Here is a 17940-nt window from a genome sequence, read left to right on the forward strand (position 1 = left end):
CAGTCCATATGATGTAGGTACACCCACAATGCTGTTAGGAAGGGAGTTCCAGGATTTTGGCCCAGCGACAGTGAAGGAACAGCGATACAGGTCCAAGTCAGGATGGTGTGTGGCTTGGAGGGGAACTTGTAGGCGGTGATGTTCCCATGCGTCTGCTGCCCTTGTCCTTCTAAGTGGTAGAGGTCGCGGGTTTGGAAGGTGCTGTTGAAGGAGCTTTGGCAAGTTGCTGCAGTGCATCTTGTAGATGGTACACACTGCAGCCACAGTGCGCCGGTGGTGGAAGGAGTGAATGTTGAAGGTGGTGGATGGAGTGCCAATCAAGCGGGCTGCTTTATCCTGAATGGTGTCGAGCTTCTTGAGTGTTGTTGGAGCTGCACTCATCCAGGCAAGTGGAGAGTATTCCATCACACTCCTGACTTGTGCCTTGTAGATGGTGGAAAGGCTTTGGGGAGTCAGGAGGTGAGACACTCTCCACAGAATTCCCAGCCTCTGGCCTGCTCTTGTAGCCACAGTATTTATATGGCTGGTCCAGTTCAGTTTCTGATCAATGGTAACCCCCAGGATGTTGATAGTGGGGGATTCAGTGATGGTAATGCCATTGAATGTCAAGGGGAGATGGTTAGAGTCTCACTTGTTGGAGATGGTCATTGCCTGGCACTTGTGTGGTGCGAATGTTACTTGCCACTTGTCAGCCCAAGTCTGAATGTTGTCCAGGTCTTGCTGCATATGGACACGGACTGCGTCAGTATCTGATGCGTCTCGAATGGTGCTGAACAGTGTGCAATCATCAGCAGCCGTCCTCTGGGGCTCGGCAACAGTCTGCTGCTCCTGCGGCTGTGCAGGGGCTGAGACGCCAATCTCAGTTGGGTGAGGACTCTGGTGGGGCTCTGACCGAGGGCTTTGCAATGGCATGGTCATGTGAGCACTTGGAGAGGAGGCCCCACTTCCTTGTTGTCTGCCACCAACATCCCTCTCATGGGTCAGCCCCTCTTCAGAGCTAGCAAGTGGCTTGACAGCATCTTTCTGCACTTCAGGGGTGCCATGAGGGCCCGTTTCTGCACTGGAAGTCCTACTCCAGAGGACTTCCATGAAGGTCTGGTTTCTATGCTCAATAGCTGACCATCGCTCCTCAAGAAATGTCAGTCTATTCTGAACAATGACCATGTTTTCAATACCCTGGTGACTAAGTTCCTCCATGGCCGTAGCCATCCTCTCCTCTACGGTAGCCAGCCTTACCATGGAGGTAGCCATCCTTTCCAAGGAGGTTGCCATCCTTTCCGTGGTGATGCGTTCATGTGCCAATGCCTCCACAAAGCCTCTGCTCATGTTCATGATGGACTCCTCCATTCGCTCCACACTCGCAGCGACCCTGAAGAAAAAACCTGCCAGAGACTCCTGCACCTATTCCTGGAGTTCCAGCACCGCTCTTCTTCTGGATGGACCCTTAGGCACAGGTTCGATATGCAGATGAGCCGAGCTGGCAGAGTTCTGCGCCCTCCGACAAGGACTCTTCACTGCTGTCCCTGTCTCCACCATCTGCTGATGCTCACTTGTGAGCTGTGATACACCAGGTGACAACACTACTCTATCTCGTGAAGGTCCCATCGAGGTGTGAGTATCTGCGCTGGTGCTGGGTGCGCTGAATTCCGCTGACGCTGCGCCCTCGGAAGTTGCAGCTTCCTCTGCGGAGTCTGGAAGCTCAGGCTGTTCCTCCTGGACAGTGGGGACAGGGGCTCTCGATGATCCTGTCGGGGAGTAAAGGAAAGAGTTAGAGATGTGAGGCAAAGTTTGCATGCACATTGAATTGTGCAGATGATCATAAGTCAATCTGTTCGAGCATCAGAATCATTATCAGTCACTCGTGCAATGTCAATGAAAGAGATGCAAAACTATTCTGTCACCAGCTTGCTGTGATGCGCCCGTCTGTCCGTCCCCCACTTGCGAATCGTCCTCCACTCCGGCGATCCCCAGGGCCGCCTCCTCCGAAGTGGTGAGCTGGGCTACTGAAGGTGGCCCTCCTCCTGTCCTCGCTCTTTCCCTCTTATTGTGGGCTCTCTTTTCCTGCAATGAGGGACACAAGTGGAGTTTGAGTGAAAATGAAGGAGTGAGTGTAGAGAATCCATAGCATAGATGCTTAGAAGGAGACAAAGGGCCCTCCCTGTGTGTTGTAAGTTGTTGTTGTTGCATCACAGTGATAGGGAGTATGAGGGCTGCATGGTCAAATAGTTAAGTGAATGTGACCATAGAGAGAGAGGGAATGGGTAAGGGTGCAGGGATGTAAGTGTCAAGTGGGATGTGGAGGAGGAGGTTGACAAAGCAGAGTGCTGGTGAGGAGAGGCGATGGGGATCAGATTGAGGGCGATGGGAATGTCATACTCACTTTTCCTGTGCGGAGAAGGTCACAAAACCTCTTCCTGCACTGCAGCCAGGTTCTGCTGCTCATAGAAATTGCGTTTACCTCTTGGGCCACTTGCAGCCACACAGCTTTAGTCTGCTGGGGAGGGTTTTTCTTCCCTGAAGAAGGGAAGAGCACCTTCTTATTTGCTCTTGCTCCCTGCACCAGAGCTTGGAGGGAGGCCTCGTCAAATCTTGGAGCACACTTTGGTCTACTGGTGGACATAATTGCTGAAGGAAGCACTCAGAACAATGGGCATGAAGTTTAAAGGCTGAAAAAGAAGCAAGGCTGCTTGCAGGCCTTAAAGCCAGCAGCAATGATGACGTCATCGGAGGTGACTTTCTGTATGAAATGGCTCATTGGGCCAGGGGTTTCCACACGCTGGAAATCAAGTGCCCAATTAGGGCAAAATCGCACTTTTGTCCCACTGACACGACGACCACCTGACACATCCCCAATGGCAAAATCGAGTTCCATGTATCTCACCATTTGAGCACACCATGCCTTTTCCACTCTGATTTCTCTTTTGGGCTCCTACTGTTCCAACAAGGCTGAACACAAGCGTCAGGAACATTGAATGGTCCGGAATTTGCAGTAAAAATAATGGTGAGGATACCAGCGCTCACCATTATTAAAGAGTAAATCGGACAGCAACTTCTGGTGACCACACATACACAGTTAAACGCGGAAAGCAAGAAGTTGCTGTCCGAGTTGCCCTGCTCCTCCAGAAGCTTTGCTATACGGTATCTTGCTGAGAGACTCACCATTCAAACACCTCGAAGGCCGTGAAATTGCGGTACTTCCGATACCCATTAAACATGCTGGGAAAAGTTAGGACTTGTCCATACAAGTGGAAGTAGATTTTTAACGGCATGATAAGTCTTAATACTGCCAAAGAACCTCTCTGGCACTGAAAATCAACTTTGACAAGTGTGGAGTCTCATTCCTTCAGATTTTAGTTATGGTTGGACATTTAAATTACATTTTTTAAAAACTTTTTCTCTCTCTCTTTTATCTCTCCCTCTTAATGTCATCTTTCTTTCCCTCTCTTTATTTGCTATCTGTACATGATGTTACATTGAATTAAATATTTTAACTTACACTTCCTGGTTCAGACTCTGCGGGCTGGATTTTGTCAATGGGGACGTGATGGAGGCGGGACTCCCACTTTTGGGTTGTAGTCCTGCCTCCATCGACTTGTGGCCAACCCACGCTATTTTCCCTTGATTGACCTTGTTAAGCCCGCCCAGTGGGCTCAGCAGGCCAATTAACGGACACCTGGTTACTGGTGACGTCAGCGATTGACATTTCATCTGTCAAGAGCTTTTGACAGATATAAATCAGTGTTTGACAGCTCTGTGAAGCTGTCAAACATTGACAATCTGTCTTCTAACTTGAGTCCTTCTACTCAAGACTCAGTCAGAGAGCTCTCCAGACCAGAAAGCAGAATGCTGCAGCTTTTGACAGTTCAGCGGCCATTCTGCTTTCTGTGCCGGTGAGCTGAGGGACTCCCGAGAACTGAAGGAAGGAAGCCTGCAGGAGAAAGTAAAGGTAAGTAAAACTTATTAAAACACTTTGGCCTAGAAATTCAGTGGGCTGCGCCACCCGTTAGCGCCTTAAGAGGGCGCTAAGTGGGTCGGAAGCCACTGGCCATGCCTCCCGCTAAATTCAGCGGGACGCTAATGGCGGTGCTAGCCGTTAGTGCTGCGCCACTACCGATGACGTCATCGGTGTGCGCAGCGCCCCACTAACGCCCCGATCGTGATATTTAGATGCGCCCCCTGCTTTAACACCGGGCGCTATTTGCGACCGGTTCAGGGGGGCCTACCTGCGGCGGTAGAGGCGCTAATTAAAGGAGAGGTGCGGGGCGGCCATTTTTTTTGCTGGCCGCCTGCCAGCACCTCTCCGCGCTGCCATCGCCGGTCTCCTGAGCCGCCGCCCCTCCCCCCCCTGCGGAGTGCCGACTGCGTTCCAAGAGCCCGGCACTTCTCCTCGGTGCCGGGCTCTTTTGCCGGCACTCGCGATCCTCGATCGCGCTGCACAAGGCCCCTCCCCTTTAAGAAGGGGAGGAAGGCCTGCAGTACCGCAGCGCGCCGTGCCGCAGCGATATTCAGCTGCAGCGCCCCAAGAGGGATGTGGGGCACCTCCAGTAGTGCCGCACTTCCCTCTGGGGTGCACAAACTGAATTGATGGCGGGTGGCCGCGACTGCTTCCGGGGCACTACGTTTAGCGCCCTGGCGAGGCTGGCGCCCCAAACGGCGCTATAGTGAATTTCTAGGCCTTTACAGTTACCTCACACACTTATCTCTGCACACATGCACCCATCACTCACCTGTACAACAGACATCTTGACCCCTCCAACCCCTTCAGACCGACGGGCCGCCTCGCTAACTTGGCGTGGTTCGGAGCCGTCAGGAAGCCCACACTTCAGGGCTAAAAATAGGGATTAGGCAAAAAACTGCCTGTTAACTACCTGTTAACAGGCAGTTAATTGGCACTAATCCCCTTCCCGCCTCGGGGAGACGGCTCCCAGCACAGGTCGGATAGCTGCCTCCTGGGACATTGGCACGGAGGTGGGTTGGGGGCGGGATGGGTTCCTGCTCCCCGATTCTGCAATTTTCCCACCAGTCCCGCCTCCAAACCCACCTCCACGGGGCTTGGAAATTCGAGCCCTTCGTGTCACAGAAAGGATTCTTCAATCTGATTGGTTAAGGAGTTACACAGTTGCTTGCCCTGTTCACACAAGTCACAGATCCCCTGTAGAGGGTACCGCGCCAAAATCAAGTTCCAGTACAAAAGCCCATAGAAAATCTGTGGGCAAGTGTAAGTGTAATGAATGGCTTGCGCCATTCATTCGATGCTGACCAGAAATCCGGGCCATCTCTTTCTCTTGGGCAATCTGCAGCCCTCTATTTGAACATTGCCTTTAGTAACTTCAGACGTTAGCTTTATCCCCATTTTCTTTACAGCGGGGAGTGCTAGTAATGTGGGGCAGGTCTGTTGGTATGTGAAGGGAGTGGAAGCTAGTTGACATTTCAGAGGTAGACGCTTTGGTCAGAAAACAGTTTTCTTTTAACTCTATGGGCGCGATCTTGCCAGCCCTGGGGAGGCGGGTATGGAGGTGGGACTGCCTGGAAAATGGCAGAACCTGGGGGCGGGTGCCCATCCCGCCCCCAACCTGCCTCCGTGCCACCTTGCCAGGAGGTGGGTAACCGACCCACGCCGGGTCCCGTCTCCTGGAGGCGGGAAGAGGATTACAGCCACTTCACTGCCTGTTAACGACGTTGGGAAACCCCGCCAGGGTCAGCGAGGTGAGCAGTGGGTCTGCGGGGGTCTGAGGGGTCCAAAAGTGCGCTGTGAAGGTGAGTGATGGGTGCAAGTGTAGAGAGGTAAGTATGTGAGGTGAGTGGAAAGTGATAGAAAATGCTTACTTACCTTTGTTTCTTCCTGTAGGCTTCAACAGTTGGGGATGCGGAGAGTCTCGCATCTCACCGGCAGAGATGACAGATGGCTGCTGCATTCTCTGATGCAACATCCATCTAATTTCTGCTCACGAAATAGGTTTGATGAGTCTTGAATACAAGGACTCATCAAACAACAGAGAATGTCAGTGTTTGACAGCTTCACAGAGCTGTCAAACGATGACAATCATCTGTCAAAAATTTTTGACAGATGAAACGTCATACATGGACGTTCTCAGTAACTGGCTTCCCCTTAATTGGCCTGCTGAACCCACTGGGCGGGCTTAACAAGGTCAATCAAGGGAAAATAGCGTGGGTTGGTCAGAAGTCGATGGAGGCGGGACAACGACCCGACAAGCAGCAGTCCCGCCTCCAACGTGCCCCCATTGGCGAAATCGTCCCCTAAGGCAGACTTAATGGGCTAGATCTTGCTTTTTGCGATTGTGTAAAACGGATGATAGCGAATCGGCAGCCTGTTTTACACCTCTCCCAATTTTTATTTCCATTGACTTCGCTATCGCACAAGTCAAGATCTACCCGCTGAATCTTTACAATATTTTCTATTTTTATTTCCATCCTCCTATATCTGAAGGGCTCTTGTTTGCTGTCTTGCTTTTTCCAATTTTCCCCATTTATTGCCTCTTTCTATGTGTGGGCCTCTCCCTGGTCTTTTCAATTGCCCCACTTGAGGTGATCCTTTATATTAATTGTAATCCATTTAAGCAGTTTGTAGGTCATTTAACCCATGACCCTTCTCTGTGGTTGGAGCATCTGCTCTTTATTTCCCCCTGTTTTTTTGCTCAATTCTATCAGAATACTCATTAATCTTTCAGTTTTCAGTTCTGATGAAGGGTTTCATTTAAAAGATTAACCTGTCTTTTAAAGATGCCAACTGAACAGCTTGTATTTCCAACATTTTCTGTTTTGGTTTGATTTCACTTAAACCCCTTGCAAACAACAATGAAGAAAAATGTCGACCATCAGTGGAAGCTGAATTGAAAATCTAGGTTCTAAAATTGAAAGGACATTTTGCTAACCCAATGCGGCACCTAGTTTTCTCATTTTAATCAGCCTCGGAGTGCTGATGCCAGAGATTACAATGGCATTACAGTCAATTAACGGTGATGTGCAAGCTCTGTAAAAAGCATTCCACTGCCACAGACATCTCGGAGGGGTACATTATTGAAATTTTGTCCAGCACACAGGGAAATAAACACAGAAAAGCACAGGTCAGACCTTGGTGATATAGCAAAGATGATGCCCCAGTTGTAAAAAAAAAAGAGTAATCAGAAATCTGAATTTGGGAAAACAGATAAGAGTAAGAGTCATTTTAATAATACAAAGCTTTAAAAGCAATGGTGAAAATTGTTTTTGTTAGTCAATCCCCCCCAAGGTGTAGTGCACAGTAAGTCGGAGAATATGGTCTCTCTGATCTGTCTCAGCTGCATTCATGTTCCTGTTTTGCTTTTTGTCTGTTCCTCTTCTGCTTCTGTCTGTCTCTTACTGCTTCTATCTCTCCCTAACTCTTTTTTGTCTTATCTCTTTCTCCTCCTGCTTCTTTCTCTTTTTCATCTCTTCACTTTTCCTTTCAGGTGGGAGGTAGAGGGTAGCGTGGCGTGGCTTGGCAGGGAAAGGAACTACAAATGGCTGCAGGCTGCATTGCGGGTGGGGTTGTGGGGAAAATGTGGCCCCCATTAGCTCCCTACCCATCCCTTCTCCCAGTCACTCTTGCTTCCCACCCCCCACCTCCCTTGCTCCCAACACATTCCCAACCACTTTACCTGCTCACTATCCCCTCCCCTTCCTATTACCCCCTCAATCCCATTGCTACATCTATAGATACTGTACACAGCAGCCACATTTACAGCAATGGGCTGGATTTTGCCAATGGGGAGCTTTTGGAGGCGGGACTCCCACTTGTCGGGTTTTAGTCCCGCCTCCATCGACTTCTGGCCAACCCACGCTATTTTCCCTTGATTGACCTTGTTAAGCTCGCCCAGCAGGTTTAGCAGACCAATTAAGGGGAAGCCCGTTACAGAGAATGTCAGCGTATGACGTTTAATCTGTCAAAGCAGCCATCCGTCATCTCTGCCGTGGAGGTGCGAGACTCTCCGCATACCCACCGATTGAAGCCTGCAGGAAGAAACAAAGGTAAGTAAACTTTTACTAACACTTTCCACTCACCTCACATACTCACCTCTCCACACTTGCATCCATCACTTACCTTCACAGCACACTTTTGCACCCCTCCGACCCCCGCAGACCCACTGCTCGCCTCGGTGACCTACCTGTTAACAGGCAGATAAGTGGCACTAATCCCCTTCCCGCCTCCAAGGAGACGGGACCCGGCGCGGGTCGGCTACCCGCCTCCTGGCAAGATGGCACGGAGGCGGGTTGGGGGCAGGATGGGCACCCGCCCCCAGATTCTGCCATTTTCCCGGCAGTCGCACCTCCATACCCGCCTCCCCAGGGCTGGCAAGATCGCACCCATGGAGCCTCATTCCTTCAGTTAGTAAATTATTCTTAGAGATTTAAAAAATGTCAAATTTTAAATAATTACATTTTTTTCTTACTTTTCCTTTCTGTCTTTTTTTATCTCTCAATCCAATCTTTCTTTCCCTCTCTTTATATGTCTTTCTGTACCTGATTTGACTCTAATTCACACATTCTGTTTCACCCTCCTTCTCACACTTGGATGAATTGTGCCGGCGCTCAGAGTGCGGGTTTGGAGGCAGGTCCGCTGTCAAAATAGCAATGATTGACAGCGGGTAGGAAACCCGCTGTCAACCCGCCTCCAAGCGAGTCTCCCAGGTGTTGGGTCTGTCTGCACAGACCTGACCCGACACCAAGCAATGGGGGAGACAATTTAGATTGTTAAATGGCTTGTTAACAGCCAATTTAATGCTATTTTGAGCCTACCTTCTAATTTTACGTGCTCCCCCACAGGTTACCCGCTGCTTGGGGAACACGCCAGCTCACCCTGGCGTGAGTTGAGTCTGCTTTGATTTATCTGACAACCTGACAGCTGCAGAAGTGGTATAAAGGTTACCATGTTGCAGCTGTTCCGTTTCAGAGTTCAGAAACTGTTGGTTACTGTATTTGTAAGACATATTGGTGGAAAAATTTGGTTCCTTTGTGCCTCCTGTTAGCACCCTAAGCAACTAGCGCACGGGCGCAGCGCAGTACAGCCAACGCCTCCTGCGAAATTCAGCGGGAGGTTAGCAGTGGCGGTAACCGTTAGCGCCCCGCGGAGCTGCACCACCGGTGATGACATCATTGCCATGCGCAGCACTCCGCTCGCGCCCCGGCCGCGATCTTCGGTAGCGCCCCCTGACTTACTGCCAGACGCTATGGCCGACGGGGTCAGGGGGGCCTATCTGTGGCCGCCGCAGTGCTATTTAAAGGCGAGGTGCCGGCCGGCCATTTTTGTTGCTGGCCGCCTGTCAGCACCTGCCTCCGCTGCCGTCCCCGGCCTCCTGACCCGCCCCCCATGAGCCCGGCTGCACTCCATAAGCCCAGCACTTCTCTTGAGTGCTGGGCTCTTTTGCCGGCACTCTGATCCCCGGTGGCCCAGCTCCACGGGTCACGCTGCGTAAGGCCCCTCCCCTTTAAGATATTCCCTCGCAGCGCCCCAAGAGGGAGGTGGGTCCAGTAGCTTCCCTCTTGGGGCGCTACCACTCAACTTCGGCTGTGGGGGCGCTAATTTTTCTGGGGCACTAACAGTAGACCACAGCAAAGTTAGCGCCCCAAAGGGGTCGCGACTCAGTTTCTCCCCCATAGAGATTTCTTTAGCTTGCACGTGTTTAGAGCCAACCCCAAAACCAGTGTCACCTCATTGGAACAACCTCCCTCACCATTGACAAATCGCTTCTCTCATCTCAACTGCAGCAGCCATCTATTCCAGCAACATCAGTGCCCTTGAAAAAAATCCCACCTTGGTCCTCTGAATCCTTCCACACAGCCCCAACACCAACATCACCAGGCACACCAACATCACCAACAACTTCACCAACCTTCTCCATCATCACCTGATGCTGCACAGGACACAAGGCATCAGCCCCTGACAACATTGCTGCCCGGGAGGCCAGCGATGACATCACCATGGCCAGATTTACTTCACTTGACACTGTACATCCTGGTTGCCGCATGATACGCCAGATTGACACCATCCCACACCAACACCATAAAACCTCCCTACAATTTCCAAGCCATTCCTTTCACACGCATCACAATAGCATGGGGTGGATGGGGTTATGTCTCAACATTCACTGGTACTCAATTCAATTCAATTCAATTCAAATCGCTTTATTGGCATGATAAGTTACATCTTATGTTGCCAAAGCATCAAAATACATTTATGGTTGAGCACATAAACGCAGTTCTATTCATACAGTGTATAAACAGGTATATCCCTGAGCGTATAAATATACATTCTCAAGGCATGCACACAGCTCTGTCCAATAACGTGAAGTGTTGAAAATATAGATTTCAATATTTGACAACACATTAACAGAAAATTCACATGAACATTGGCTAAACCTCTCAAGTGCCTACCCTTGTGTGTTGCTAGTTGGTATGCTTGCACTAGGATGAGGGTGAGTGTGAGGGGTGGCTAGTGAGATGGGGAAGTGATAATGTAGATGGAGAAGGATGGGTGGAGGTGCAAGGTAAGTTGGTGTGAGTAAGGATGTGCAAGAGTAGGGTAGGGAAGGCAGAGTGATGGGGATGTGATGAGTGGCACAGCAGGGTGAGTTTGAGTGTGGCTTTGCAGTAACGTTTCGTGATCTACTGAGATCACTGAAAGGTTTGCGCCACTGCAGTCAGGGACTCCTGACGACATCCTTGCTTGTGTCCTCCTGTGCAATCTGCAACCAGGCTGCGTTGGTGTCCTGGGGAGGTCTCTTCCACCCATGGGAAGGGAAGGGAACCTCCCTGCTTGCTGTGACTTCCTCCATAAGCATGCGGAGGAAGTCATGCGTGAGCCTGGATACAGCCGTACACCCTTGTGCACTGCTTGTCAGTATTTGCAGCACCTCAATGCTGTAGAACACCGACAGCACAAATGTCAAAATGAATGTGGCCATGGTCCCTTTAAGGAAATCGGCTGATGGCGCGTCATCAAATGACGTTGTCAGACCTGCTTCCTGTTAATTGGCCGGAAACCCCTCAGGGCGGACTTAACAAGGCCAATCTACGGAAAATCATTTTCAGAGAGCGGCTACAGACGGGAGTGGGACCGGAACCCGCCAACCAGCTCTCCCACCGTCATCCTGCCTCCACAGGGAAAATCCTGCCCTCTTTCTTTCTCAATCCTTAAATCTCATTGGTTAAGGAGATAAACAGTTAGTTCAATCGGTCACTGAGGTTCCAGATGCCCTGTTGCCCTCGCTGCGAATGGATACATACTGGAGCATTCGTGATGCTGAGGACATCGTGGATATCACGTTTAGGGAGCTGGTCACACCGCAGGTAAAGGCTGCACAGGCTGGAAGGGAATGGGTAGCCACCAGGCAGAGTAGTAGGCGCAGGCAGGTAGTGCAGGGGTCCCCTGTGGCCATCCCCCTCACAAACAGATATACCACTTTGGATATTGTTGAGGGAGATGGATTATCAGGGGAAGGCAGCAGCAGCCAACTTCCTGGCACCATGGGTGGTTCTGCTGCACAGGATGGGAGGAAAAAGAGTGGGAGAGCTATAGTGACAGGGGATTCTATTGTAAGGGGAATAGATAGGCGTTTCTGCGGCCGCAAACGAGACTCCAGGATGATATGTTGCCTCCCTGGTGCAAGGGTCAAGGATGTCTCGGGGCGGCTGCAGGGCATTCTGGAGGGGGAGGGTGAACAACCAGTTGTCGTGGTGCATATAGGTACCAACGATATAGGTAAAAAACGGGATGAGGTCCTAAAAGCTGAATATAGGGAGTTAGGAGGTAAATTAAAAAATAGGACCTCAAAGGTTGTAATCTCAGGATTGCTACCAGTGCCACATGCTAGTCAGAGTAGAAATAGAAGGATATTTCAGATGAATACGTGGCTAGAGGAATGGTGCAAGGGGGAGGGATTCAAATTCCTGGGACATTGGAACCGGTTCTGGGGGAGGTGGGACCAGTACAAACTGGACAGTTTGCACCTGGGCAGGACCGGGACTGATGTCCTAGGGGGAGTGTTTGCTGGTGCTGTTGGGGAGGGTTTAAACTAAAATGGCGGGGGGTTGGGTACCTGTGCAGGGAGACAGAGGAAAGGGAAGCAAGGATAGAAACAAAAGACAGGAAGGAGAAAAGCAAAAGTGGAAGGCAGAGAAATCAAGGGTGTAAAACAAACAGGGTTACAAGAAATAATAATTCTAAAAGGACTAAGAGCGTTAAAAAAACAAGCCTGAAGGCTTTGTGTCTTAATGTGAGAAGCATTCGTAATAAGGTGGATGAATTAGCTGCGCAAATAGATGTAAACAGATATGATGTAATTGGAATTACGGAGACATGGCTCCAGGGTGAACAAGGCTGGGAATTCAACATCCAGGGGTATTCAATATTCAGGAAGGACAGGCAAAAAAAATGCTTGCTGGTTAAAGAGGAGATTAACACAATAGTAAGGAAGGATATTAGCTCTGATGACGTGGAATCTGTATGGGTAGAGCTGAGAAATACCATGGGGCAGAAAACGTTAGTGGGAGTTGTATACAGACCCCCAAACAGTAATGCTGAGGTTGGGGATGGCATTAAATGGGAAATTAGAGATGCGTGCAATAAGGGCACAGCAGTTATCATGGGTGACTTCAATCTACATATAGATTGGGCTAACCAAATTAGTAACAATACTGTGGAGGAGCAATTCCTAGAGTGTATATGGGATGGTTTCCTGGACCAATATGTTGAGGAACCAACTGGAGATCAGGCCATCTTAGACTGGGTATTATGTAATGAGAAAGGATTAATTAGCAATGTTGTTGTGCAAGGCCCCTTGGGGAGCAGCGATCATAATATGATAGAATTCTTCATTAAGATGGAGAGTGAAGTAGTTGACTCAGAGACTAGGGTCCTGAATTTAAATAAAGGAAACTATGATGGTATGAGGCGCAAGTTGGCTAGGATGGATTGGGGAACGTTACTTAAAGGGTTGAAGGTAGATAGACAATGGCAAACATTTAAAGATCGCATGGATGAACTACAGAATTTGTTCATCCCTGATTGGCATAAAAATGAGCATACGAAACAACATCCTGAATAAGCTCACTAACACAAGATGGGGAACAAGCCCGAAAACATTGCGAACCAGTGCACTTGAACTTTGCTATTCCACTGCCGAATACGCCTGCCCTGCATGGGAAAGGTCTACTCATGCTAAGAAGATGGATGCCGTTCTGAATGCAAGCTGCCGATTTATCACAGGTTGCTTAAAACCAACAAACACCAACAGCCTATATATCCTGGCGGGTATCGCTCCCCCTGATATAAGAAAAACGGTAGCCAGCAAGAAAGAACGACTCCGTCAAACATCAGATGAGAGACACCCTCTGCATTGTCATACACCTACACCCAGCCGCCTAAAGTCAAGAAAGAGCTTCATGAACAGTGTTGTTCCATTACAATCAACCTCATCTGAAGCCCGCATCGCCTTGTGGAAAGAGCGGCTCGCCAGTCTTGAACAACCCCCAGCGATGGAAATTTTACTCGATGAAAGCCTTCCCCCAGGAGCTAATTGCAACTGGGCAACCTGGAAGTGCCTTAACAGACTTAGGACCGGTGTAGGTTGCTCAAAGGTGTCACTAAGCAAATGGGGATATTCAACCAGTCCGACAACTTGTGAATGTGGAACTGAGGCACAGACTATGCAACATCTCCTGCAATGTCCATCGTTAGAGGAACCCTGCACTGTTGCAGATTTTGCCGAATTCAACAACAAGGCGCAAAAATGTGTCCAGTTCTGGTTGGGCTATGTATAGACTGTCCGTGGACACGATAAGAAGAAGAAGGCATAAAAATAAAACAAAAAAGGTGACTCAACTGTGGCTAACAAGGGAAATTAGGGATAGTATAAGATCCAAGGAGAGGACATATAAATTGGCCAGGAAAAGCAGCAAACCTGAGGATTGGGAGCAGTTTAGGATTAAAGGAGGACAAAGGGATTAATTAAGAAGGGGAAAATAGAATATGAGAGTAAGCTTGCAGGGAACATAAAAACTGACTGTAAAAGTTTCTATAGATATGTGAAGAGAAAAAGATTGGTGAAGTCAAGCGTAGGTCCCTTGCAGTCAGAATCAGGGGAATTTATAATGGGGAACAAAGAAATGGCTGACCAATTAAATACATACGTTTTGTCTTCACAAAGGAGGACACAAATAAACTTCCAGAGATGTCGGGGAACATAGGGTCTAATGAGAGGGAGGAATTGAATGAAATCAGTATTGGTAGGGAAATGGCGTTAGGGAAATTGACGACATTGAAGGCCGATAAATCCCCAGGGCCTGATAATCTACATCCTAGGGTACTTAAGGAAGTGGCCCTAGAAATAGTAGATGCATTGCTGGTCATCTTCCAAAATTCTATAGACTCTGGAATAGTTCCCATGGATTGGAGGGTAGCTAATGTAACCCCACTATTTAAAAAAGGTGGTAGAGAAAAAATGGGGAATTATAGACCAGAAAGCCTGACATCAGTAGTAGGGAAAATGCTAGAGTCCATTATAAAAGATGTAATAGCAAAGCACTTGGAAAACAGTGACAGGATCGGACAAAGTCAACATGGATTTACAAAAGGTAAATCATGCTTGACTAATCTACTGGAATTTTTTGAGGATGTAACTAGTAGAATGGATAAGGGTGAACCAGTGGATGTGGTGTATTTGGACTTTCAGAAGGCTTTCGATAAGGTCCCGCATAAGAGATTAGCGTGCAAAGTTAAAGCACACGGGATTGGGGGTAAGGTACTGACTTGAATAGAGAACTGGTTGGCAGACAGGAAGCAAAGAGTTGGAATAAACGGGTCTTTTTCTGAGTGGCAGGCAGTGACTAGTGGGATACTGCAGGGATTGGTGCTAGGACCCCAACTATTCACAACATATATTAATGATCTAGACGAGGGAACTAGATATAATATCTCCAAGTTTGCAGATGACACAAAGCTGGGTGGGTGTGTGTGCTGTGAGGAGGATGCAGAGAAACTCCAGTATGATTTTGACAGGTTGGGTGATTGGGCAGATGCATGGCAGATGCAGTATAATGTGGATAAATGCGAGGTTATCCACTTTGCTGGCAAAAGCAGGAAGACAGATTATTATCTGAATGGCACTAGATTGGGAAAAGGGGAAGTGCAACGAGACCTGGGTGTCCTTGTGCACCAGTCACTGAAGGTAAGCATGCAGGTACAGCAGGCAGTTAAGAAGGCAAATGGTATGTTGGCCTTCATAGCGAGAGGATTCAAGTACAGGAGCAAGGATGTCTTGCTGCAGTTGTACTGAAGGGATAATTACAAGTCCTAGCCATTTCGGGCTACCCCAGATCAGGCGTATTCCCCAGATGTTCACCTTCAACTTAAGTTAGAGATAGCTGAATTCTACATGACGCTTAAATGGGTCTAAAGTTTCAGGCTGTCTCTCCCTAAAGGAAAGGAACAACTGAAGATGTTACCATCCTCCAGATAGCATTTTAATAAGTTTAACTAGACTGTAACCTTCCGGATATTATGAGGGTCTGGAATACCCCCCAGAATTCTGCAACTCCTTACAAAAGAGTGTACAGAAATTGGGTTCGCGAGTTTATACAGAGTTACTCTTTGAGACAATTCTTTTTTTAAGAGCCGACATTCAGTTAACAGCTGTTGAATCAGTCACAACATTAACAATTCAAAATACAAATAGCTTACTTTTTTTTATTTCTCAGAGATCCTTATTTTCAAATCTTTACTTCATTACATTTCTACATTTCTTACTTATTTCTAAATCCAGAACATCCACCAAAATCAAATACTTTGATTACCCGAGACTCAAAGTTAAAAACTTACAGAGCGTGCCTGTGAAGTTGAGAAACGCTTGGCCCATTCAGCGAGTTCTGACTTTCTGTTTGAACAGCTCTTATTTTTATACTCTTTTTGCAGTGATTTATTCTTTGACGTTCTCTGCTGATGTCAGCTGATTGTCTTTATTCATTCTCTCTTTTGAATGCTTTCTATCTTACTGTCAGTTCAACTATTGCATGCATAATTATGCCTCTACCTTTAGGTGTTTCAAAAACCATCATAAAAACAATATGACAGCTATGGTTTCTGTTTGATGCCATTCTTACAAAATCTTTCATTCAATTCTTAATATTGGCTTAACTGGTTTTTAGCAGACATTGGGGTCGATTTTCATTGACCCGTGGAGTCGGGATTGGAGGCGTGCGGGGGGTTAAAGTCCCGAATTCGGGGGTCCCGACACCAACCCGCCCCCAACCCGCCTCCATGTAAGTTTCAAAGGAGGCGGATACCCGCCCCGCACTGGAACCCGCCTACCCGAGGCAGGAAGGGATTAGTGCCAATTAACTGCCTGTTAACAGGTAGTTAACAGGCAGATTTTAGCCTAATCCCTATTTTAAAGCTTGAAGTGTGGGATTCCTGACGGCTCCAAACCACGCCAAGTTAGAGGAGTCGGGCCTTCGGGTTGAAGGACTTGGAGGGGTCGAGATGTCGGTGTTCAGGTGAGTGATGGGTGCATGAGTGCAAAGGTAAGTGTGTTTGGTGTGTCTAAAGTGTGTAAAGAAGTTTAAATTACCTTTACTTACCTTTACAGCCTTCCTTCCTCTAGGTTTCGGGAGTCCATCAACTAACTGGCACAGAAAGCAGAATGGCTGCGAACTGTCAAAAGTGACAGCCTGCAGCTTTCTGTGCCAGTGAGATTTCTAACCGAGTCAGTGTAGAAGGACTCAGGTTAGAAGTAAAACTGTCAGTGTTTGACAGCTTCAAACAGCTGTGAAACGCTGATATTTCATCTGTCAAAACGTCTTGACAGATGAAATGTCAGTCTGTGATGTCACCTGTTGCCTGCTGAGTGTGCTGGGCGGGCTCAACAAGGTCAATCAAGTTAAAATCGCGTGGATTGGCCACATCTCGATGGAGGCGGTACCACAACCCCAAAAGTTGTAGTCCCGCCTCCTTCCCGACTTCTGAATGAAAATCACCCCCATTGAGTCTCCTTACTGCCCCAAGTTCAATACAAACACAATGTAATTGCTTGGTGCATCAATTGAAGTCATACCTTCAAAGTGTTCTTGTTGGTATCATATTTACTATGTATAAATTAAAGACACTTTGACTAGAGTGTTTTATGCATTTCTAGCTATCTCAATTGGTTGCATATTCAATCTTATGTTTCCTGTCTTCCAAGTTTAACATAAAAACTATTTGACCAGCAGGTGTTTCTTTTACTTGATGTCATCTTTTCAAAGGCACATGCCTCTTTTAATGTTTGTGTTTCTGTTCAACGTGTTAGCTTATAACACCTTAAACTGGGTCTTCTTATTGTGTTCCCTCCAAACTCTAGAACTTTCGGAAGCGCCAAACTGCCATTTCAATAGGGTCATTGTTTTAGTATATTTAACAAATTCCCATTGCAAGGCTTGTTTGGTCTTTACAACTTTGTTAAACAACTGATCTTTATCTCAGAAGTCTGTATTTCTGTTTGCAGCCTGTGTCTCTGAGGCTTTAGATTTTTAAACCCGGTGGCCCCGATTTTCCCCCAGCAGTCAGGCGGGGTTTCAGGCGTGTGGGGGGGGGGAAATCTCGAATTTGGGGGTCCCGACACCATCCCGCCCAAAACCCCGCCCCACGTAAGTTTCAGGGGCGGCGGGTACCCGCCCCGCACTGGGACCCGCCGAAACCAGGCAGGAAGGGATTAGTGCCAATTAACTACCTGTTAACAGATAGTTAACAGGCAGTTTTTAGCCTAATCCCTATTTTGAGGGGTTTCGTTTGGGTTTCCCGACGGCTCCAAACCACGCCAGGTTAGAGCAGGCGGGCCGTTGGGTTGAAGGAGTTGGAGGGGTCGCGATGTTGGCGCTCAGGTGAGTGATGGGTGCATGAGTGTAAAGGTAAGTGTGTTTGGTGTGCCTAAA

General features: G+C 48.3%; 1 protein-coding gene across 3 annotated transcripts in view; it reads left to right on the forward strand.

The window, feature by feature from the left end:
- The window catches only part of znf385c (zinc finger protein 385C), a 688258-nt gene that overhangs the window by 252634 nt on the left and 417684 nt on the right, over positions 1–17940 (forward strand). The gene's annotated exons all lie outside the window — the stretch shown is intronic.

Source organism: Somniosus microcephalus, chromosome 24 (genome assembly GCF_052327205.1).
Source record: "Somniosus microcephalus isolate GS21.2 chromosome 24, FLI_Smic_1.0, whole genome shotgun sequence".
NCBI classification, from domain to species: domain Eukaryota; kingdom Metazoa; phylum Chordata; class Chondrichthyes; order Squaliformes; family Somniosidae; genus Somniosus; species Somniosus microcephalus.